At 45.7% G+C, this 24,957-nt stretch overlaps 1 protein-coding gene across 1 annotated transcript in view; it reads left to right on the top strand.

Annotated features, from left to right (window-relative positions):
• The first annotated feature begins 7,684 nt into the window (after positions 1–7,684).
• The window catches only part of LOC115284032 (A-kinase anchor protein 17B), a 29,098-nt gene continuing 11,825 nt past the window's right edge, over positions 7,685–24,957 (top strand). Inside the window, exons 1-2 of the mRNA XM_029930599.1 lie at positions 7,685–7,980; positions 12,893–12,962. The gene's annotated coding sequence lies outside the window, so the exon portion shown is untranslated. The remainder of the gene's footprint in view (positions 7,981–12,892; positions 12,963–24,957) is intronic.

Here is a 24,957-nt window from a genome sequence, read left to right as displayed (position 1 = left end):
TTTGTACATCCATGTTTGTAACAGCACTATTCACAATGGCCAGCGGTGGAAGCCACCCAAATGTCCACCGACGAATGAATGGATAAACAATATGTGGTATCTACATACAATGGAGTATTATTCAGCCTTAAAAAGGAAGGAAATCGTGTGTCACACCATGGATGAACCTTCAGGACATTATGCTAGAAATAAGCCCGTCACAGAAAGGCAAATGCTGCATGATTCCACATATATGAGATGTCTAACTTAGTCAAATTCATACAAACAGAAAGCATGACGGTGGTGCTGGGGGCTGGGAGAAAGGGAATAGGGTTGTTAAATGGGTATAGAGTTTCAGATTTGGAAGACAAAAGGTTCTGGAGGTCTGTGTTAGAACAGTGTGAATATATATATATATATACACATATATACACATATGTAATATAGCATATATTATGTTATCTGCATTACATAATATATGCATTATAATAATATTTAATATAAATAACAATGTATATAACATATATATATATACACACACTGTTGAACTGTATACTTAAAAATGATAAAAAGGGTCAATTTTAGGTTCTGTGTTTTTCACCACACTAAAGAAATGAGTAAATCTAGGTGTTTGCTATGGAGAGATTCCCAAGGGAGATCATTAAGTGAAAAAACAAGGTGAAAAATGGTGTGTATGCCAAGCTTCTGTGTTTGCCTGCAAGCGTGTGTTTAAAAGATACGTGTTTGAGTGTTTCCTTAAACAATTCTGGAAAGATACATAAGAAGCTATTAACAGTGATTACTCCTAGAAGTAAGGCTTGGGGGGCGGTGTGTGTCTGGGTTGTTCAGTCAGTTAGGCGTCCGACTTCAGCTCAGGTCATGATCTCATGGTTTATGGGTGTGAGCCCTGCGTCGGGCTCTGTGCTGACAGCTCAGAGCCTGGAGGCTGTTCAGATTCTGTGTCCCCTTCTCTCTCTGCCCCTCCCCTGCTCACACTCTATCTTTCTCTGAAAAATAAATAAACATTAAAATATTTAACAAAAAAGAAATAAGGCTGGGAGTTAAAAAGGGAAAACTATTTCTATGTTCTCATTTTACTTTTTATTTTAAAGTCTTTTGTACTGAGGGAAGGAGAAAAATAAAAAAATAAATAAATAAAAATAAAGTATCCTGTACTTTTTTTTTTTACTGCATGCATACATAGTATGTGTAATAAATGTTTAACATTTTGAATTACGGCTAATATTGAGTATTTACATCGTGCCAGACATTGTTCTAAGCACTTGCGTGGAATAGCTCATTTAATCTGAAAATTACTCTATGAGGTAGGTTCTTTACTACCTATACATGGGAAACAAGTCTCAGAGGGATTAAATACCCTGGCCAAGGTCACACAAGATCACTCAAGGTCACTCAAGGTAGTAAGTCCTCCTTGAGTCAAACTCAGACAAACTGACACTAAATTCTACATTTTATTTTTTAAATGTCTATTTACTGTTTTGAGAGAGCAGCAGGGAGAGGCAGAGAGAGGGAGACAGAGGATCCAAGCAGATTCCACACTGCCAGGGCAGAGCAGAGGCTCGATTTTGGCTCAAGTCCGTAAAATCATGACCTGAGCCGAAATCAAGTTTGATGCTTAACCCACGGAGCCATGCAAGCACCCCTATATACTTTTATTATAAACACAGCATATGCTTATTAAGTGTAAAAAACCAAAGGTAACGTGAAGGGGAAAATCTGACACTCGATCCAGTCAGCTGAAAACCAGCCTGTTAAGCTTTTGGTCTTTGTCCCTCCAATCTTTAGTAGATACACTATCTTTTAGCCTGGTTGAAATGATACTGAACATACAATTGCGTGTTCTGCTTTTCTTCCTCTCTGTATAATGGCATTTTCCTTTTACTTACTTATTTTTTAATTGTTTAATAGTTTATTTTTTGAGAGAGAGAGAGAAAGAGAGAAAGAGAATGGGGGAGGGGCAGAGAGAGAGGGAGAGAGAGAATCCTAAGTAGGATCCTCGCTATTAATGAAGAGCCCGATGTGGGTCTCAAACTCATGAACCATGAGATCATGACCTGAGCCGAAATCAAAAGTCAGACGTGTAACTGAGCCACCCAGGCACCCCCATTTTCCTTTTAAAATACCTTTTCTCAAATTCTCTGATAAATAGTCTTAGTGTTTCTAGAGCCAGCAATGAGGGCCCAACATTCATTTTAGAGAAGAGGCAAGTGATCAAATCTTTAGAAAAGAAAAGCAGGGGAAAAGAAGATGGAATAGGAAAGTGTGGCCGTTACTAAGGAATGGCTTCCCTTCGCTTGTTTGTGAATGTGGAAGTCTAGATTTTATTTTCCGTCTTCTTTCTATTTCATATTTACACATATTTATTCATATTTCATATTTTCCTCTATTCGTATTGGGACAGTTTTGTTGGGGGCAGTATATGTAAGGGACTGTGTCTGGGGAGCACCAGGACACTGTGGGAATTTTTCCAGGAACCCAATTTGAGGAAAATCAAAAGATGATTGCTATTTTTAGCTACTCAAAAACTGGTCTATGTGTAATGATGGGGAATCCTGGAGTGTTAGGAAGTTAGATCAAAAATATGGAGATTATCTAGCCCAATTCCCCTCATCTTACAGATGGAGAAACAGCCCAGAGAAGTAAAATAAATCACTACAGGCCCTATAGCTACTGAAGACAGAGTCTGGACTAAATCTAGGGGTCCTGGTTCCTCGGCCACTGTTTTCTAAGACTTCCAAGACCCATGGGGCACCTGAGTGGCTCAGTCCATTAAGCAGCTGATTGAGGCTCAGGTCATGATCTAACAGTTTGTGGGTTCAAATCTCGAGTAGGGCTCTGTGCTGACAGCTGGGAGCCTGGAGCCTGCTTCCGATTCTGTGTCTCCCTCTCTCTCTGCCCTTCCTCTGCTGGTGCTCTGTTTCTCTCTCTCTCTTTCTTAAAAATGAACATTAAAAAAAATTTTTTTAAAGCCTTCCAAAACCCTTTAAAAACCAATTAACGAATCCTTGTAAGAACTCAGCGAGGTAGGTTAGTGTTACTTATTCTGACTTTTGAGCCATTTACTGAAAAAAATGATTAGATGTCTGTAATTGAAAACTGATTCTACTCTAATTAAACATGTTTTTACCCACTCCAAAAAGAGCAGACTATTAAGGAGGCTTATCATCTCAGGGATTAGCTGTCGGTTTCTTGCACAACCAGTTTAAAGATCACCACTTCTCACCTAGCACCTTGAATTCCTTTTATATTATGCATAAAGCCTATCTTTGCTTAGTAAGATTAAGCAAATACGAGGTCATTAGATCAGCTGCATCTCAGTGCTCTCAGCAAATGAGTGGGGGGGAGGGGCAGGGTGGCACTCTCAACTTGCATAAATTATTAGAAGGCATCCATTTGCCTGTTGGTTCTCCTTCCAAAAGACTTCGTTTAGGCTGTGGTTTCTTACCTGCCCTTTTGTTATACGGAGTACGCAGGGGTGCACGGGAGGCTTATGGAATTTACTGTGGTAATTTTTATCGGCTTTATAAAGCCATTTGCCAAAGCACACTTTAATTAAGGTTTGCGCCGAAAGTTCTTTAGTCATTAAGGCAGATGGAGTTTTTAGTTCAATATTCGAGCGGAAGTGATTGCATTATGGACCTGAGGAATAGGTAAGTTTGGAGTTCAGGGCTTCGTGTCTTTCCTTTCTCAGATTTGCCTCCTTCTAGAAGTCACTGCTCTCACGCTGGAGCTTGTCCTTTCCAAAAGGTACGTCTGGTGCCAAAATTATTTCCTGCCACCATGCAAATGCCCAGGGCCCCAGTGTCCTGATCGCGGCCAGCAGGCTGGGAGAGATGGCAGACAGAGCTGAAAGAAACCTTGAAGAGCATCTCACTTGATTTTAGAGATGGGAAAACTGAGGCCTAGGGTGCCGGGTTCGGTCACTTGCCCCAGGTTAACAGCAAGGCTGAAATTTGAATACCCCAAGGAATGATTTAATTGTAAAATGGGAAGCAAGGTATGTACCCAGGTTACTCTGAGGGTCAAATATGGCCAAGTGAAACCACTCTGAAAACTGCCATTTGGTATAGGCACCTTAAAAAGTTTTTTTCTATTAAGCTATACTGTTTTCCTTGTGCTAAATGTTAATCACTAATAAATGTTGGCATGCGGCTCTTCCAAGTGGGACTTGCGTTTTGAAATTTCTTTTAAATTTTTATTTATGTATTTATTTTTAATTTTTTTTAATGTTTTATTTATTTTTGATACAGAGAGAGACAGAGCATGAGAGGTCGAGGGGCAGAGAGAGAAGGAGACACAGAACCGGAAGCAGGCTCCAGGCTCTGAGGGCCCGAACCCACCAACGTGAGATCTGACCTGAGCCGAAGCTGGAGGCTTAACCGACTGAGTCATCCAGGCGCCCCTCTTTTTAATTTCTAGAGAAAGAATACACATGGGGAGCAGGTGAGAGAGGCAGAGAGATAGAGAGACAGAGAGAGAGACAGAGAGAGAAATATAGTCTTAAGAAGGCTCTGTGATGAGCGTGGGGCTCGATCCCACGACCCTGGGGTCAGGACCCAAGCCAAAATTAACAGCTGGACACTCAACCACTGAGCCACCCAGGTGTCTAGGATTTGCATTTTTGAAAGAGGAGCTCCTGAGGACACATCTAATCCTAGAGGGAAAAAAATGGACAGAGAAGCATTCTGGGTGCCCCTCAAATCCCGTAGACGTGTAGAGCCAATATTTGAACAGCAAGAACACAGCCCGCTTTCAGAGGCCAAGGAGCTGAGGACTTTGTAAAGAGCCTGAAAAACTGCCCACATAGTAGTTTCCAGCATCTGGGGTGAGATTTGATGAAAATAAAGTTCTGTGATTATACGTTTCCAATGGCTTCGTTTTTATAACAGTCTTGTTCATGTGCTTTCTCCTTTTTTTTTCATGTGCTTTCTCTTAAGATCTAGAAACATCGATGCCTATGGTATGTTACAAATTGGTAACATCTAATTGTTCATCTAATTTTTTGAGATGTAATTGCCATATAACATTGTGCAAGTTTAAAGTGTACAATGTGTTGGTTTGATTTATGCTGATGTTTTTTTATTTTTATTTTTTTTAAGTTGTTATTTCTTTATTTTGAGAGAGACAGAGGCAGCACGAGTAGGGTAGGGGCAAAGAGAGAGAGGGAGAGAGAGAACCCCAAGCAGGCTCCACAATGTCAGTACAGAGCCCGATGTGGGGCTCAAACTCACAAAACCGAGAGATCATGACCTGAGCCGAAACCAAGAGTCAGACACTCAACCAACTGAGCCACCCAGGAGCCTCCCTCATCTTTTTTTTTTTAATTTTTAATATATTTTTAAAATTTATTTTTGAGAGACAGAGAGAGACAGCACGAGCAGGGGAGTGTCAGAGAGAGAGGGAGATACAGAATCTGAAGCAGGCTCCAGGCTCTGCGCTAGCTGTCAGCACAGAGCCGAACACGGGGCTAGAACCCATGAACCATGAGATCATGACCTGAGCTTTAATCAAGAGTTCGACACTCAACCAACTGAGCCACCAAGGCGCCCTGATTTATCCTGATATTTAAAAAGGAAAAATAAAAGGAAAAAGAATTCAACATACACAATAAGCACATACTCTCACATACAGAATATTTTAATCAGTTAGGGTTTTTTTTTTTAAGTTAAAGTGAAGGACATGAAAGAAAAGGGCTGTAACCTCTGACCTTTGGAATGCTAACCTTAATGGGCTGACTTTGAATATTATTCACCGATACTCCACAGGGAAGAGAATCCCAGTCTCAGTTGCCTGGATGAATGTGGAGTCCAATCATTACAAATAGCTGCCTGATGGCTGTATGGCAATGTAAATGGAAGCAGGATCATTATACTCTATTTGGAAGCACCTGATGAAGGGATCAAATCAAATATTTAAAAATCACATTGTTATACTCCCCATACTTGACACACGTAGGTGCTCCAGATATGTGTTCAATGAATGAATAAAATACATCAATATGTTGTAGGTCAGAATTAGGAGGGTAGGGAACAGGTTATTCCAGACTTTGTATCAAAGGCATAGAAGTGTTGGAGACCATGGCTCATTTGAGAAACAGCAGGAAGTTCGGTGGATCTGAAGTACAGAGTGCTCTTTGGTGCAGGTGGAACAGACGCTGGGCAGGTGAGGCCAGATGACCAAAGGTTTCACATGCTATGGGGGAGGGGGGTCGGATCTTATCCTGGAATTGAAGGGGAGGTTGGAAAAGGACTGGGAAAAGATCTGAAGCTGGGGTGGGCTTTTAGGTTAGGTGGGGTGACAGGATTATCTTTGTTTTAGAGATAATTGTGGCTTCTGGTGTCAAATGGATGAGAAGAACATTGGGAGGCCACCGGGGAGGGTACAAGCCTAGAGGTAAAGTGCCCTGTTGAAAGGCAGTTGTGCACACAGGATGAGGGCCTGAGCTTGGTGGTGATAGCAAGACAAGAAGAGAGATGTTCAAGTACAGACTGAGCCTGAGCCAGCAAAGAGGTCCTGATAGAAAAGAGTAAAATCAGCATGCCCCTCCGCAGCAAAACCCACTGACATTTACCAGCTAATCAAGTAAAAAACAGAGCCTTGCAATAGCAGCAGCAGTGAGAAGTAGCCCAGGGGCTAGGTGACAGTTAATCTGATTTTCGTCAGCTATGACATAGCAGTCAAGGAAGCAAATGCCATCTTAGGGAACTCGAGTAGAAAAATCTAGTGTCTAGATAAGGGATGTGACTGCCCTGGTCTGGTCTGTGCAGAAGGGTCTGTGCCCCCGGGGTTGGGGGTTGGGAGTTGGGGAGGTGGGGAGGAGAGACTCATTTCCCACTTTCCACTTTGGCAAGCTATTAAGGAATTGGTGTAAATTCGAAGAAGAGACTTGAACTCAGTTCTTTGGGGCAACAGAGCGCCTGGAAGAACTGTGGGGCCAGATTATTGGACCCCGGTGGGAAGAGGGGCCAAGCTGACTTTGTGTGGTTTCAAGGGGGCAGAAGTTACCAGGGGGCCGGTTTCACTCATTCTCATGCGACTCAAGTGGCCGTCGTCCGTGGTGCCAGCGAGTGCTTGTCACTGAAAGTTGTCCAGCCTAGAGCGCAGAGCCCCTGTACATGGGACGAACCACCACAACAAAACACAAACAATGCACACAGCGATTCGGGGGCAGAATCTGCGGATGACCTTCGAGGTTCTTGCTGATCCTGTGATGTGGGTGTTGTGGCCAGGCCGCAGTGTACATTTCGCAGCAGCCCTGCTCAGGGATGAGGTGGACGACAGTACCCCTCTCATTAGCTTTTTAAGTATTCACTTATTCAGAATAGGTCGCGTGGGAATCGGCAGATCAGGTGGGGTTGCAGCCTTGAAATCACTGAACTTGGCGCGCGGGGGTGGGGGGAGCCCGGGCAAAGCCTCCCAATCGTCAGGAGCAACGGCGCAGCGGGATAAACTTTGGCTACGGCTTTGCCACACGAGAGGGGCGGCGTTAGTTAACGCGTCCTAGGGAGCAGGCGATTGGCCCCGGGGGACTCCAAGGGGCGGGACTAGCCCATCGTTGCCATTGGTCCTGAGCGCGAGTTGAGGGATTGAAGCCACAGAGGGCGGAGCCGGCGGGGGCTGGCAATTGGCTAGGCGCTAGCCCAACGGGCGGAGGGAGCGGGCGAGCGGGCGGAGGGAACCGGCGGTCAGGCGAGCCCGCTGCCGGGAGCCGGGAGCCCGGAGCTCGAAGCCGGGAAGCAGCCGCAGCGAGCTCGCCGGGGCCGCCGCGAGGCGAGGGGGCGCACGGGGCGTTGGCAGCGGGGCGCGCGCTTGCGTCGCCGACTTGGAGTGGCCATTCAACCGCTAGCCTCGCGGGCAACAGTCGCAGTGAGCGATCGAGAGCGTCGGCCGTTGGGAGTGCGGCGGCTGGGAAGCGGTGGCGGCGGTCCCGTTATCTTAGCGCAGACCGGAGCGGAGGCGCAGCGGATCCTCAGGCTCCAGGTAAATGTCTTCCTCTCCGCTCGCTGACGGGCAGCCACGTCCCTCTGCGTCTCGGCCGGCCGCCCCGACCCTGGGGGGTTGGGGGTGTGGGGGTTGGGGGTGGGGCTTCGGTACCGCCTCTGCAGGGCCATGCGGGACCCTCGGCGGAGACTGGGGAGGGCGGGCTCGGGAGAGCCTGGCCAGCGCGCCTGTCCGCGCAGAGTCGGGCTTTCCAAAGATGCTCCGGGCTCTCGCTCTGGTTCTCTCCCTCCTCCCTGGAGCGCGGCGCGCCTCCGTCGGGTCCGGCGCCGCACTAGGGGGCGCTCAGGCGCCCGCCCAGGGGCTCCCTTAGGTCGCTGCTCCGGCGGAGGTCACTCGAGGCGCTCCCCCGAGGTACGCCGGCGACGGCTTCCCGATCCCGGGAACCGAAGGTGCCCTCTTCGGTTCGCTCGCCACGCCGGGGGCGGGGCTTCCCGTCCCCATCCCGTTCGGCGGGCCCCACTGGTGACCGGGTGCTGGGCTCCAGTGACTTGTCGAGTCTCGCCTTATGTGTTCTGGGGGGCTGGGGGGTGGCTTATCCCTTTTTCGTCGGACTGGGAGAGCCGGACTTCCTCGGAGGGCCCGAGGCACCGGGGCCGAGCTGGGGTGGGGGCGGGGCAAGGGGAAGAAGCCGTTGGGGGGGGGGCGGGAGCTGTGGGAGAAACTGCGGTTCCCGGACACGGGGGTGGGGTGGGGCTCGGGCAGCCTTGGCCTCTGGGCCCCGCGCCTTTACATGTGGTGTCCTGCCCTTTTTGCCGTTTTGTCGGAAGGCAGCCGTTCCCGGGGCACGTTTGTCCGCGGCTGGCCAAGAGGCGCCGCTTCCTGGCCCTGGGATGCCGGGGCTGGTCGCTTTGGGGGCCTTTTCGGTGTCTGGGGTGGGGGGTGTCTTCTTTTGTTTGAGAGTAAGGCCTCAATGCTGGCGCCCATTTGGGGCTGTTCGCCCGCCTGCCTCTGTAGTAACTTTAAGTTGGTGCTTGTCCACGTGGTGTGAAATTGGACGGTGCTGACGCTGGGGTCAGAGGTTGGGGGGTCAGCGTTCATGATGAGGAAACCGCCCCTTGGGCTAATCTAGTTGGGACCCCCCAAGTTCTGGCTTTTCGGTTGCCTTTTTTTTTAAGCTATTTATTTCTGTGTGAGAGAGAGAGAGAACAAGTCGGGGAGGGGCAGAGAGAGAGAGGGAGACACAGAATTCCAAGCAAGCTCTGGGCTCTTCGCCGTTAGCACAGAGCCTTAAGGAGCAGGGGGTGGGTAGGGGTGGGGTCTCCAACCCACAAACCGTGGGATCATGACCCGAACCCAAGTCGGTCGCTTAACTGACTGAGCCACCCAGGTGCCCCTAAACCCACTCACTTTATTTTTATTTATTTAAAAATTTTATTTTTATTTTTTATTTTTGAGAGACAGAGAGAGACAGTGCAAGCAGGGGAGGGTCAGAGAGAGAGAGACGAAGATACAGAATCTGAAGCAGGCTCCAGGCTCTGAGCTAGGTGTCAGCACAGAGCCGAACACGGGGCTTGAACCCACGAACTGGGAGATCATGACATGAGCCGAAGCCGGACGGGTGCCCCAACCCACCACTTTAAAGTGAAGCCTCTAGGGGTGCCTGGGTGGCTCAGTTGGTTGGGCGTCGGGCTTCGGCTCAGGTCATGATCTCCCAGTTCGTGAGTTCGAGCCCAGCGTTCGGCTCTGTGCTGACACCTAGCTCAGAGCCTGGAGCCTGTCTTTGAATTCTATGTCTCCCTCTCTCTCTCTGACCCTCCCCTGCTCTCACTGTCTCTCTCTGTCTCTCAAAAATAAAAGATAAATATAAAAAAATAAAGTGAAGCCTCTATACTCACCCACTTTATTTTTTTTTAATGTTTATTGGGAGGGAGGGGGACAGAGGATCAAAAGCCAGCTCTGTGCTGACAGCAGAGAGCTGGATGTGGGGCTCCAACCCACAAAGCTGAGATAATGATCTGAGCCCAAGTCGGATGCTTAACCGACTAAGCCATGCAGGCACCCCTAAACCCACCCACTTTATTAAAAATTTTTTTTTAATGTTTATTTCTTTTTGAGAGAGAGAGTGCGAGCGGGGAATGGGCAGAGAGGGAGACACAGAATCTGAAACAGGCTCCAGGCTCTGAGCTGTCAGCATAGAGCCTGATGCTGGGTTCGAACTCGGGAATAGTGATATCATGACCTGAGCGGAAATTGGACACTCAACCAACTGAGCCACCCAGGTGCCCCTAAACCCATTCACTTTAAAGTGAAGCCTCTATACCCACCCTCTTTATTTTTTTTAAGGTTTATTTATTTTAGGGGGCAAGAGTAGACAGAGAGGGACAGGATCTGAAGTGGGCTCTGTGCTGACAGCAGAGAGCTGAGTGTGGGGCTCGAACCCACAAAGTGTGAGATCATGACCTGAGCCCAAGTCAGATGCTTAACTGACCAAGCCACACAGGTGGGACCCCTAAACCCCCCCACTTTAAAGTGAAGTCTCTATACCCACCCACTTTATTTTTTTAATGTTTATTTATTTTGGGGGTAGGGGCAGACAGAGATGGGGACAGAGGATCTGAAACAGGCTCTGTGCTGACAGCAGAGAGCCCCATGTGGGGCTCGAACCCACAAACCGTGGGATCATGACCTGAGCCCAAGTCGGACGCTTAATCGACTGAGCCATGCAGGCGGCCCTTTTCAGTTGCTTTTTAAAGAATATGACATTCTAGGAGTCACATTTTTCTGTGCCCTGTTTTTTGTGCAGCGGAGTGTGTCTCTCAAAGCATAGAGTAACTGGAAGCATGGAGTAAGTTGCATGAAGGGATTTTTACCCTGATGCTTGTTAAGCACAGAGAAAAGTGACAAGTGAAATAAGCCTGCTGGCCCTGGTGTCAAGGGAATCCCAGCTATCATACATATCAGAGGATGAATGGCACTAACTTCAGGGGGAGTAACACTGGGGGGACAGGGCCTGCAGAGGCCCTCTTAGCTCCTGTCATGAGTCATGGGCTTTCCATTTAATCCCAGCCAAACACCACACTTGCAGTGTGGCCCATTTATCCAGGTTCTGCATCATTCACTCATGTGAGGAGGGTGGCCGTTGACTGGCTTCCTGTGTCATCTCCAGCATCAGAAGGAAGGGTGAGGTGCAGAGAGTTGGGAATGTGAGGGTGGTGATGGTGTGTGTGCACAATATTTTAAGAAACCATTGAATTAGGGGTCAACAGTGAAAAATCACAAGATCTTGGGGCACCTGGCTGGCTCAGTTGGTGGGGCATGTGGCTCTTCATCTTGGGGTTGTGAGTTTGAGCCCCATGTTGGGGGTAGAGATTACTTAAAAAAAAAACAAGAAAGATGGAACTAGAGGATATTGTGCTAAGAGAAATGGGTCAGAGAAAGAGATATATCATGTGCTCTCACTCAGATGTGGAATATAAGAAACAAAGCAGATGAACATAGGGGAAGGAAAGGAAAAATAAGATAAAAACAGAGGGAAGCAAACCATATGACTTTTTAAAAAAATGTTTTTTAAACATTTATTTATTTTTGAGAGAGAGAGAGAAACAGCGCAAGGAGGGGAGGGTCAGAGAGAGAGGGAGACACAGAATCCAAAGCAGGCTCCAGGCTCTGAGCCAGCTGTCAATACAGAGCCCGATGCGGGGCTCAAACCCACGAACCATAAGATCATGACCTGAGCCGAAGCCAGACGCTTAACTGACTGGGTCACCCAGGCGCCCCTATAAGACTCTTAAATACAGAGACCCAGCTGAGGGTTGCTGGCAGGGAGGTGGGTGGTGGGATGGGCTCAATGGGTGATGGGCATCAAGGAGGGCGCTTGTTGAGTTGACCACTGGGTGGTATATGTAATTGATGAATCACTGAATTCTACTCCAGAAAGCATTGTTACACTATGTGTTAACTAACTTGGATTTATGTAAAATTTAAAATTTTTCAAAAAGATAAAGAAAAACCGAATGGTTTCAATAAAAACCAGGATTTCCGGTTTCTCTTAAAACGCCAGAAGTCTTGGTCTGCGTCTTTCCTGCAGAAGGCAGAGCTGGGCAGCACTAACGCCCTTAGCAGGGGGTCTGCATGTTCCACACCCCCCTTCCCCCTGTCCTGGGACCTACCTGACCACTGACCCAGACCACCGCCCGAGGGAGATGAGCCCCTACTTGGGAAGATTCGATTGTAGGATTAGCTTCTTGTCCTACTGTGCAGTTAGTGAGTTGCTGGACTTGCAGTAGAGCTGACCCTGTGAAAGGCGAATAAACCTGCCACATGGGGATGTCGTGGGCGTCACTGGGGTCGGTCTGATGGCCAGACTCTGAGCACTGTCCAGAGGTGGTAACCTCTCTTCTGGGCTGGGCTTTTGAAGGCCACTGTGCTAGAGCCTCAAAGAAGCACTTGGGTTGGCTTTGCTGTTCTCCGTCCTGCACCGATTTTCAAAGAAATGAGTAAAAAAAAAAAAATCCTTAAAAAAAATCTTGTCAATCCCGAAGTCCCCGAAGGCACTCCACGTGTTCTAGAAGGCAGGTCTGAGCCATCTCTGCGTTGCCATTTGGGGTGGAGCATTCTCCCTTGTGCAGGTCTGTCTGGGTGCTGCAGGACCCCTAGCCCCTTTGGTCCCCAGATTACCAAATGGCACATCACCCTTCTCTGTGGCAGCCCCTGTGATGGCAACAACCAGCTGTTTCTACGCATGTCCCAACCCTCGTGAAGGGAGCAGTTAGTAGCACATTTGAAAAGCCCCAGATGCGTATTCCAGGGGCTTCGAACACTCATTTCGAGTGAAAGGCTGTTTGAACCCTTTCTGCTTCTGTGACCCAGAAATACCGTCTGCTTCATCATGACGCTCGCCGTTTGCTTCCTCAGCTTCCAGTTAATTGTCTTCATTTCTTTTTCTCTCTAGACGCTGATCTTCGAGGGTGACTCCTTGCTGTAGCCCCCCCCCAGAGGGTCTCAGACGGATTTGTCACTTGGTAAGTACACTTGATTGATCTCGACATTCGCTCCCTGATAGATAGCGCTGGGAGCCCGAAGGAGCACGCAAGCCTACTGTGTAGCATCTCACAGTTCCTCTGTAGGTGGCTGTTATTCGTGTTTTTGTAGGTTAAGGTTCAGCACTGTGAAGTTCTGTGACTGTGTGGCAGGCACCATTCTAGGCTCTGAAGATAAATTGGTGACCCAGACAGATGCCAGTGCCGGCCCTCATGGAACTTCCAGACCGGGGGTGGGGGCGGGGCAGGTATCGAGCATTTCAGTGTCACCCTGAAAATAAGATGGGGTGCTATGCTTCACCATGATGGAGGCGGGGAACAGTCATGCTATTTAAGATAGTGTTCTGGGAAGGCTTCTCAGAGGGGGTGGCATTTGAGCCAAATGTGAGAAACGAGAAGAAGCCAGCCACAAGAAAATGTTAGGGGAGAGAGCACTTCAGCCAGAGGGAAGGAACCGCAGGTGCAAGGGCCCTGTGGTGTGAACTTGGTGGAACTATGAGGAACGGTAAAAAAAGCTGCGTGGAGAGAGAGAACAAGGGCAGTAGGGGAGAAGGGGCACATAGTGCGTTGAACCGCGTGGGCAGGGGCTGGATTTTGAGGGTAAGCGGTTTGAATTTTGTTCAGAGCATGATGAAAATCCACTGGAGGGTTCTGAACAGAGTGACACGATGTGATTTGAGGTTTAAAAAAAAATCATTTTGACCGGCACTTGGCATAGACTGTGGGGCAAGGACGGCAAGGAGAGACTGGTTGGGAGGCTGTGGCGGCCATCCAGGTTCCAGACGGACCCGAGGAGGAGCAGCAGCGGTGCTGGAGGTGGCCTCGGAATGTGGTAAAGGTGGGGTCGGAAGGACTTGCTGAATGGTTGAAGGTGAGGGCAAGGGAGGGACAGCTCCTGGTTTTGAGCCTGAACGCCTGGGAGGTGGATGGCTGTGTTTAGGAAGATGGGAATCACTGGGCGGGGTGTGGGTGGGGGTCAAGCTTAGGGTGGAGGTCAGTTTGGGGGGCATGGAAATGAAGAGATATGTTGCACTTGTTTGCTGGGTATTCGAACGAAACTTTCTGCTTGGAGACCTTGAATAGGCTGTTAAATGTCAGCATAAGCTGGAGTCCACCTTTACTTTTTAATTTAATTTAATAAAAATGAGATGCGAATTCAAGCCACTTCAAGTTGCCGTTACCTACTCGTAAAGGTGGCAGAAATCAAAATGGTAACGATCCAGTGTGAGCAGGGTTACAAGGGACTTGGGCACAGTCATACGGCTGAGGTTGTGATACATCATCATAATCCTTCACAAGAACAATTTGCCGATATGTCACAAGCCATATAAGCTCGCTCCAGCCCCTTAACGTGGTAACATATTTTGAGGAAATTTGTTAAAAAAATGTGTACAAAAATGTTCATAGTGGTGCTCTTTCCCATACTAGTAGTATGGATTGGTAGTGGTGCTCCTTTGGGACGGGTAGTGCTCTTTCTTTTTTTTTTTTTTTAATTTGAGAGAGAGAGAGAGAGAGAGAGAGCGATTGAATCTTAAGCAGGCTCCACGCAGCACAGAGACTGACAAGGGGCTCCATCCCACAACCCTGGGATCATGACCTGAGCCGAAATCGAGAGCTGGACGCTCACCGGACTGAGCCACCCAAGCGCCCCTGAGTAGCACTCTCTCTCTCTCTCTCGATGATGATGATGATAATAATAATAATAATAAAAGAGTAATTGGAAAATGCAAATCCCTAGAGGAGGGAATGAATAGCTAACCAAATATATACCCAGTCTGTCTAGTGCTTCTGGAGAGTTTCTCTCTCTATGGAGCTTCTATGGAGATTTGCCGAAGGCACGAAAAATGAGCAGCACGTCGCCCACCTCCACATCTATTTTAGCTGTTGATGCTGCAAGTCGTAAATATGCAGCTGCTTATTTTTTAAAACCATTCCATCCTCTTTGGACTGTGCCCTTCTTTCTCTCTGGCAGTGTTGTGTGGTCAGGATGCCACAGCACAGCAGGCTGCCATGACGGGTTCACATGCACTGTGGTCTCTTCAGTCTTTCCTTCCTTGATCATTTTCGCCCTAAGGTATTGGGTAATATCCTCCCCGTAGGACTTGTATTCAGATATTTTTACCTTGTGAGTTCAAAACAGGCCGGGAAATACTGCTTCCTTGTGCCCAGCACGGTCTCCTGTAGAGGTGGCTTTTCCCCGGTAGGTGGAGCCTTGTGGGCAGGGATTTTGCTAGTAATTTTCAGACCACAAGGGAAAACTGAGAAGTAGAACACGGGTGCCTTCGTCATACGCATTTCCCACAGAGAATGTTTCAGCTGTTCAGGGAGTGAAATAAAAAGAAAGCTACTTGGCCGTGTTGCTTTAGGTCCCTGGTACCTTTTATTTTGTAACCATGAAGAAGAGATTGCAAGAGGTCTACTTTAGTAGCCTCATGGTAAATGAATCCAAGATTCAAAGTTGTGTTCCTGGTTGGAAGTTCTGGGGCTGAAGAGGGGGGGCGAAACACCAAAGGCCTGGTCAGATGGGTCTGCTCACTGCTCTGTGGCATATAAAAAAAAAATAGCTCCCGTCCTCCTCCCCCCAAAAGCTCCCTTGCTCCTGTCCTCACCAACATATAGAGTGAAGTAAACCCAGTTGCAGGGAAAGGCCTCCTACAAATCTTTCTTTGGGTTAATTTCTTTTTATTGGCTTTAGAAACACTCTGCTTTTACAGACATTATCAGATAAAGGAACCATTAGTATCATCTCTTGAAATAGGGAAATGAAAACAGGAAATTAAATTGCCCAAAGAGATGAATTAACATGAATCCAGGTGTCTTCATCTCAAGGTCAAAATTTCCCATATTATTAGGGAAATGCCAATCGGGACCTTGATGATCTGTCACCTCACACTTGTTGGAATGGCTCCTATAAGAGACGAGATGAGTGTTGGTGAGGAGGTGAAGAAAAGGGACCTCTTGTGCACTGTTGGTGGGAATGTAAATTGGTGAGGCCACCATGGAAAACAGTATGGAGGTTTCCTCAAAAAAAAGTTAAGACTAGAACTGCCCAATGGTCCAGCTAGTCTGCCACTGGGTATTTATCTGAAGAATATGAGACCACTAATCTGAAAAGATATGTGCTCCTATATTTACTGCAACATCAGTTACAATAGCCAAGATAGGGAAACAACTTAAATGTCTATCGATAGATGAACAGATAAAGGAGATGTGGGAGATCCGTACATGCGCGCGCACACATGCACACACACAGTGGAATGGTACTTAGCCATAAAAAATGAGATCTCGGGGCGCCTGGGTGGCTCAGTTGGTTAAGTGTTCGACTTCAGCTCATTCATGATCTCACAGTTTGTGGGTTCAAGCCCCGTGTCGGGCTCTGTGCTGACAGCTAGCTCGGAGCCTGGAGCTGTCTTTGGATTCTATGTCTCCCTCTCTTTTGACCCTCCTTTGCTCATACTGTCTCTCTCTCTCTCTCTCTCTCTCTCTCAAAAATAAATAAAACATTAAAAAAATTAAAAAACAACGAGATCTCACCATTTACGACAACATGGATAGAGCTTGAGGGTATTATGCTAAGTCAGAAGGAGAAAGACAAGCAGCATATGGTTTCACTCCTGTGTAGAATCTAAAAACCAAACCACATGAAAACAAGCAAACAAAACAAAGCAAAAACAAATTCGCAGATACAGAGAACAGATCAGTGGTTACCAGAGGGGAAAGGAGGGTGGGGGTTGAGCACAAGGGGTAAAGGGGGTCAGTTGTAGGGTGCTGGATGGTAATTAGACTTTTGGGAGTGATCACTTTGTAGCGTATACACATGTCGATTTACGATGTTGTACACCTGAAACTTACAGAATAAAAAAATTTTCCTACTACACTTTAGAACAAATTTTCTTTGTGTGCAGTTAGAAGTGAGCCTCTCTCAGTAGGAGTCCTACCCGTATGGTCACTAACTTATCATTGCTAAATGGCTGTGCCCCTTTTTGTCTGTTCCCAGTGTTCCCAGTTCTCCCAGTGCCCCAGTAAGCCCTCTAGGACCATCTTGATTTGGGAATGTAGTCATTCGGTGGGTTCTATATTGGCTCTATTCCTGTTATTGCGACACTGACTGCCTCTCATTTTAATTATGTGACTTTTAATTTTTTCAAGATCAGAGCCTGTGGTCAGCCTCAGTTTTAAAATTGCTGTTTGGGGCGCCTGGGTGGCTCAGTCAGTTAAGCGTCCGGCTTCAGCTCAGGTCATGATCTCATGGTTCATGGGTTTGAGCCCCTCGTCGGGCTCTGTGCTGACAGCTAGCTCAGAGCCTGGAGCCTGCTTCAGATTCTGTGTCTCCCTCTCTCTGACCCTCCCCTGCTTGCACTGTCTCTCTCTGTCTCTCAAAAATTAAAAAAAAATGCTGTTTGGGGTTAATGATGTGTCAGAACACATGAATGTTTATCCATGACTTTTCAGCTGGAGAGCCAGGGAATATTTCTATTTAGTCAAGCCTTGCTAGGACTCGGTACTAGCCAGGAGACTGAAAATTGGCTAGGTTGCTTTGACCCATATACATCTCGGCAGCCCCACTGTCTAGCAATATGTTGATATAATTTTATACATTTCAAATGCCTCAAAATAAATACCTTTAAAGTTCAAAGGCCTGGAGAAAAAAGAAAGGCAGCAAAGAAGTACTTTGAAAGAGGATACGGAGTTGTGCAGATGGTCCTACTTTTTTCCCCACTGTTTTTAAAAACACGCCTCGTTGAAACGGCCTTGCTGGCACTCTGATAGCAAATATTTATGAGTGTGAGCAAAAGCGCAAGAGAATGAATGATGGACACTTTTGCTTATGACTCAAATGCTTTTTTTTTTAAAGAAAAATTTTAATGGTTATTTTTGAGAGACAGAGTGCAAGTGGAGGAGGGGTAGAGAGAGAGGGAGACACAGAATGAGAAGCAGGCTCCAGGCTCCGAGCTGTCAGCACAGAGCTCAACGAGGGGCTTGAACCCACAGACCCTGAGATCATGCCTGAGTTGAAGTCGGACGCTTAAGTGACTGATCCACCCAGGTGCTCCTCAAATGCTTTTAAAGTTGTAAAGTTATATTTCGGATCTAAGAGCCCTGAGATGTAGCAGAGGAATCTCTCTAAGTATCTTCAGACATGAAAGAAGGTATTTGCATGACCTTGGATGCAGAATTTCTGGAATTTTCACTGCCGGTTGAAACAACCATTTTACACTTGTGAGAACATCTCGAGACTGGCTTTTCTCTGTTCTCTTACTCTCCTGTGATTTGGTCAGCTTTGCCGCTGGGTATAGAGGCAAGGAAAATGAGGTGGACAGATGACACGAGAGAGCGGTCTTTTTCTCTGAGAATCTGCTAGAAATGCTCTGGCATTGGGAGCATGTTGAGTGAAACGCCTTGGTAAAGCTGTATACAGAAGATACTGCTGGAATGCATGCTGTGTAAACATTGTCGAATGAGTACACAGTTTTAAGATTGGAGGAGCTCTCGTTTGCTTCTGCAAAAACTTTACAGAATAGGCGGTCTCAGAAGTGTTGCTTTTAGGGGTGCCTGGCTGGCTTGGTTGGCAGAGCGTGTGACTCTTGATTTCAGAGTTGTGGGTTCAAGTCCCATGTTGGGTGTGGAGATTACTTAAAAATGAAATCTTTAAATGAAACAAAACAAAAGAAGTGTTGCTTTTATTTATTTATTTATTTATGTTTATTTATTTTTGAGAGGGGGGAGAGAGGGAGAGAGAGAGAGACAGAGAGAGACAGAGACAGACAATGGAGGAGGAGCAGAGAGAGAGGGAGAGAGAGAATCCCAAGCAGGCTCTGCGCTGTCAGCAGATCGGGGCTTGATCTCACAAACTGTGAGATCATGACCTGAGTGGAAACCAAGAATCTGACACCTATCCGACTGAGCCACCCAGGTGCGCCAATGTTTATTTGTTTTAGAGAGAGAGAGCACGGGGAGGGAGGAGCAAAGAGAGCGGGGGACAGAGGGTCCAAATCAGGCTCTCCAGTGACTGCAGGGAGACTGATGTGGGGCTCGAACTCTTGAACCGCTAGATTATGACCTGAGCTGTAGTTAGTCGCTCAACCAACTGAGTCACCTGGGTGCCCTGATATATATTTTTAAAACACGCTTTCAACTAAAGTATAATTGACATAGAGAGTTATATTAATTTCAGGTATACAACATAATGATTCAATGGCTTTATACATTACTCAGTGCTCACCATGATAATTGTTGTCACCATCTGTCACCAAAGACTGCTATTACCATCTTATTGACCATATTCTCCATGCCTCAATATTTTAATTTTATTCTTACATTTTCATCTTTTTTTATTGATGCATAGTTAACATACAGTGTTCTATTAATTTTCAGGTGTGCAGTAAAATGATTCACCAATTCCATACACTACTCAGTTCTTATCACCATAAGTATACTGTCCATCCCCATTATCTATATCACCTGTCCCCTGACCTACTTTCCCTCTGCAACCACCAGTTTGTTCTCTGTATTTAAGAGTCTGTTTTTTTGTTTTTCTCCTTTTTCCTTTCTTTGCTTTGTTTCTTAAGTTCCTCATATGCAGTCATCCCAACCTGAAATTTTATCCTGGGGAAATAGTTCAACAGAGGTTTGACTCTAGATTCACAAATTTACATATTAACAATAATAGCCCATATTTATCAAGTGTTTACGTGTGCCAGGCCCCACTTTTAAGCACTTAACAATTGCTCATTTAGTCCTTGCATCAATTAAATGATACAGGATGATGATACTGAGCAAACTGAGGCATGGATGGCTTACACAGCTTGCCCAAAATTATAGCCAGTAAGTGATAAGAGTTGGGATTCAAACCTGGGCAGTGTGGTTCTAGAACCCAAAATCTTATCCCTATACTGTATACGATAAAGGCATTATCTATCATAGAAACAAAGTGAAAATAACCCAGACCCTCCACGAGAGGAATGGTTCTATCAATTATGGTCAGATTCTTCATAAACAAAACATTTCAAAACAGCACAGCCTGAGCTTAAGATTATTCAAATTCTTGGCATCCTGCCCTGCGATTCTGACTCAGTAGGTCTGAGGTGGGACCCTGGAATAGCTATTTAAGACAAGCCTATCTGGATGCAGGTGATCATACACAGCTGTATTTTGTGAAACACAGCAAGTGCCAGAAAGGGCTTGAGGTCAGGAAATCCTGAGATTCCTTCTTAGAATCCCAGCACTGAAGAATAGCACATAGACAAGAAGTGCTCATCTGTCTCTTGAGCTGAATACTTCTCAGGGTCTCTTTTTCACTCCATTCTCTAAATGAGGGTGTTCCCCTGGATTGTGTCCTTAGTCATCTTCTTTCTGGATTTCTCTTTACACATATGTAGCAAGTTACAATTTCCAAATTACTTTCTCGTACATTATATCTCTTGATCCTTAAAGCCTCAGCTGACCCTATAATATGCTCCAGATCCTGCTCCATTTCTCCTCCTCCTCCTCCTCCTCCTCTTCTTCTTTTCTTCTTCCTTCTCCTCTTCCTCCTCCTTTTCTTCTTCTTCTTCTTCTTCTTCTTCTTCTTCTTCTTCTTCTTCTTCTTCTTCTTCTTCTTCCTTCTCCTTCTCCTCCTCCTTCTCCTCCTACTCTTCCTCCTCTTCCTCCTCCTCCTCCTTTTTTTTTAGTGAGCTGTATACCCAGTATGGGGCTTGAAGTCATGACCTGAGATTAAGAGTCACATGCTTTACTGACTGAGCCAGCCAGGCACCCCTGCTCCATGTCTCAAAATCATAATCTACACACCATCTATGCTTCTCTACTTCTTTGAAACTCTTCAACTTACTACAATCTGGATTTTGCCCTCAACAGTCCACAAAACCATGCTTGCTAAGATCACCCAACAGTCTCTATGCTGCAAAATTCAGCGGGCATGTTTTGGGGTGCCTGCCTGGCTTACTTGGTAGAGCATATGACTCTTGATCTTGGGGTTGTAAGTTCAAGTCCCCCTTTGGGTGTAGAGATTACTTAAAAATAAAATCTTAAAGAAATTTAGTAGACATTTCTCTATTATCACCTTACGTGACCTCTTTAAAAAAATTTTTAATGTTTATTTATTTTGAGAGGGGCGGCACAGAGAGAGGGAGACACAGAATGCAAAGCAGCCTCCAGGCTCTGAGCTGTGAGCATGGAGCCTGATGTGGGGCTCAAGCTCATGGAAAGTGAGATCATGACCTGAGCCAAAGTTGGATGCTTAACCAACTGAGCCACCCAGACACCCCGGTACCTTACTTGACCTCTTAGGAGTAGTGAACATCGCTGACTAACCCTCCTTCTTGAAACATTTCTACATGTCTGGCTACACCTTCTATCTTCTTACTGATCCTTCTTCCTCTAACTGACGTCTAAATGTTAATTTTCCATGGGGATTGGTTCTGTATTCTCTCATTCCTAGAAGAGCTCATCTACACCTTTTGTTTTATTTATTATTTTTAAATGTTTGTTTTTTTAAACGTTTATTTATTTGTTTAGAGAGAGAGAGAGAGAAAGAGAGAGAGAAGAGAGAGAATCCCAAGCAGGCTCTACAGAGTCATTGTGGAGCCCAATGTGGGGCTGGAACTCATGGGGATCATGAGATCATGACCTGAGCTGAAACCAAGAGTTAGATGCTTAACTGAGTCACCCAGGCACCCCCCCTTTTCTTTTAAAGTTTATTCATGTATTTTGAGAGAGCTAAATGTTTGTTTATTTTGAGAGAGAGAGAGAGAGAGGCGTGGTGTGTGCACACGAGTCGGGGAGGGGCAGAGAGAGAGGAAGAGAGAGATTCCCAAGCAAGCTTCACCCTGTCAGCACAGAGCCTGATGCAGGGCTCCATCCCATGAACCGTAAGATCATGACCTGAGCCTAAATCAAGAGTCAGATGCTAACGGATGGAGCCACCCAGGTGCCCCTCACCTGCTGCCATTTTAAACATGATTTATTTGCCGAAGACATATTGCATGTAGGAAAAAGAAAAACCAAAGGCACAACCAAAGTGAAGGGGAAACCCAAGGCAAAACCCAAAGCACAGCGAATAGCTGAGGGAAAAATAGATGAACAGGGACCCAGAAAGAAGACTGACGAGGACCAACTGGGAAAGTGTGAGGAAAGGCAGAAGAGTGTGCTGGTCCAAAAGCCAAAGGGAAAGCAAGCATCAGAAGGGATCAAGTGCCAGCCCCTCACTGTGTTCACTGATGTACAGTCAGTCGGCAGACTGTCAAGAGCCACTGAAATTTAATAAAGAAGGAAGTCATTGGTTATTCAAAGGGATATGCAGTAGAGTGGAACAATAACCCAAAGAGAAACAGAGACAAGAAATCAGATGGTTCCTGAGACAGATGAAAAAGTAGCAGCTTCAGTCTCTCAGCAGCTTCAAGAGGAAAATGAAACCTGGCAACAATAAAAAAATAAATATATATATGTATAGTGCCTCAGTGGACCATAAGTTCATTATGGACTGACATATGCCTCAGCTGTTTTTAAAAAATAAGACTGGAAAATTAGCTCCTTGTTCTGGGAGAATATTTTAAGCTGAAATATTTATAAACATTTCATTTTAAAGTCCATGAACAACAGGGAAAATATATGAGGACCACTGTCTAATCCATTATTGTTACTATTTTGGGGACCCAGGAATTTGCAGTGGGGATTTTATTTTTTAAGAGTCTATTTGTTTAAGTCATCTGTATCCCCAGCCTGGGGCTTGAACCCACCACCCTGGTCAGAATCAAGAGTCATGTGCTCCTGTGACTCGGTGCCCCCTTGGGAATTTTAAAGGGGGTCAATATTATTTGTTTGGGTTGTTTGTTTGTTTAAGAATAATCGGGTCCTCTTGGGAAAGTCAGAAAATAGGTGCTTCCTAATCCAGGCGTAGGGTCTACTCCCTGGAGAAGGAGCTGAGAACAAGACTCTAGAGCAGAGAGGTCAAGGACTGGCAATCCAGAGAGTCCTGCAGATGTGTTTATTTGTACTCTTCACTGCTTCTTAAATGGTTTAAATTGATTGTCAACATCTGAAAATCAGATTTCACGTAAGGACCTGGATTTCTGGTCGCTCTGGAAAACACCAGAGTTCTGGCCATCCCCAGCCCTTCTTCCTTCATTGCAGCTGGACCTGACGAGTGGCTGTCCTTTATTTATTTTATTTTTTAAATTTTCATTGCCTTTTTTCTTTTTTTCCAAAAACTTTTTAATGTTTATTTTTGAGAGACAGAGACAGAATGCAAGCTGGGGAAGGACAGAGAGAGAGAGGGAGACACAGAATCCGAAGCAGGCTTCAGGCTCTGAGCTGTCAGCACAGAGCCCGATACGGGGCTTAAACCCACAAACCACGAGATCCTGACCTGAACTGAAGTCGGATGCTTCACCGACTGAGTCACGTAGGTTATCTGTGGCTGCCCTTTTAGATTGGCCCATTCCTCGGTCTCTGCTCAGTTTACTCTGCTCACTGAGACTGTCTTGCTGTTTGCTGTAATCATCTGAGTTATGGCTTCAGAATTTACTGCTTCTTTTTGCTTCAGTGTGAGATGAAAGTGATAGCCAGTTTTTTGAAAACTGTCAAAACCACAGTTCACCAAACACTTTAAAATAGCATTTGACTCATTTCTCTCCAGATTTGATAAGAGCCTTTTTTACACTTCAGGAAAGTGGAGAGATCTGGGTAAAGTACAGAAATTTGTTTCCTTTTGTAGGTAAAAATCCCCTTGGGGAGGGATATGAGGCATATATTAAATCTCAAAACGGTGATGAGATTTAGTGGTCTTTGTGAATTTAATTTTAAGTAGAAGAAGAAATTTTTAAATAAGATTCATGTATATTGCTCATAATTTTAAACAAGTGACTAAAAATACAGCTATTAAACATTTGATTAAATCAGTAAAATGTCTCATTAAAACTGCTTTACAAAAAATCATAACTCAATTTCTGGACGTTATTCCTGTGTGTACAGAATTTGCAGGAAATTGTATCCAAATGACACTGTAATAAGTAGCTTTGAGCACCTTCTGTTTTGTTGTTTTTTATTTTTATTTATTTTTAAGAAAAACTTCTTTAATGTTTATTTATTCTTGAGAGAGAGACAGAGCACAAGTGGGAGAGGGGCAGAGAGAGAGAGGGAGACCCAGAATCTGAAGCAGGCTCCAGGCTCTGTGCTGAGCACAGATGTGGGGCTTGAACTCACAAGCTGTGAGATAATGACCTCAGTCGAAGTCGAAAGCTTATTGGACTGAGCCACCCGGGCGCCCCTGTTTTTGTTTTTTAAGTAGGTTCCATGCCCAATGTAGGGCCTGAATTCACGACCCTGAGATCGAGAGTTGCATGCTCCACCAACTAAGTCCGCCAGGTGCCCAATGCTTTTTTTCTTCTTATTTTAAATTATTTCTCTAGAATAAGTTTCTAGAGCAAGTTACTTGATAAAGGAGATGAGCATTTTTATGATTCTTGGTTTGTTTTGCTAAATTACTCTAGGAAGAGATGATTTATGTAGTCTCTAGCAAGATATGAAGCTGCCTGGTTTTTTCTTCCCAAAACTCTCCCAGGAATTGGCTTTTATAACTTTTTATTCATATGTGTAAAAACTATTAAATAGAATTGTGTATCTTTTTTAAATATTTATTTAGGGGGCGCCTGGGTGGCTCAGTTGGTTGAGTGTCCAAGTTCGGCTCAGGTCATGATCTCAACAGTCCAGTCTGTGGGTTCGAGCCCCGCATCAGGCTCTGTGCTGACAGCTCAGAGCCTGAAGCCTGCTTCAGATTCTGTGTCTCCCTCTCTCTCTACCTCTCTCCTGCTCGTGCTCTGTCTCTCTCTCTCTCTCTCTCAAAAATAAATAAACATTAAAAAAATTTTTTTAAATAAAAAAATAAATGTTTATTTAGTTTTATGAGAGAGCATGCATGTGAATGGGGGAGGGACAGAGAGAGAGAGGGAGACACAGAATCCAAAGCAGGCTCCAGGCTCTG

The sequence above is a fragment of the Suricata suricatta genome, chromosome X (genome assembly GCF_006229205.1).
Source record: "Suricata suricatta isolate VVHF042 chromosome X, meerkat_22Aug2017_6uvM2_HiC, whole genome shotgun sequence".
Taxonomy (NCBI): Eukaryota; Metazoa; Chordata; class Mammalia; order Carnivora; family Herpestidae; genus Suricata; species Suricata suricatta.
Note: the sequence above shows the minus strand (reverse complement) of the source record. Positions and strands in the feature narration are given on the sequence as shown.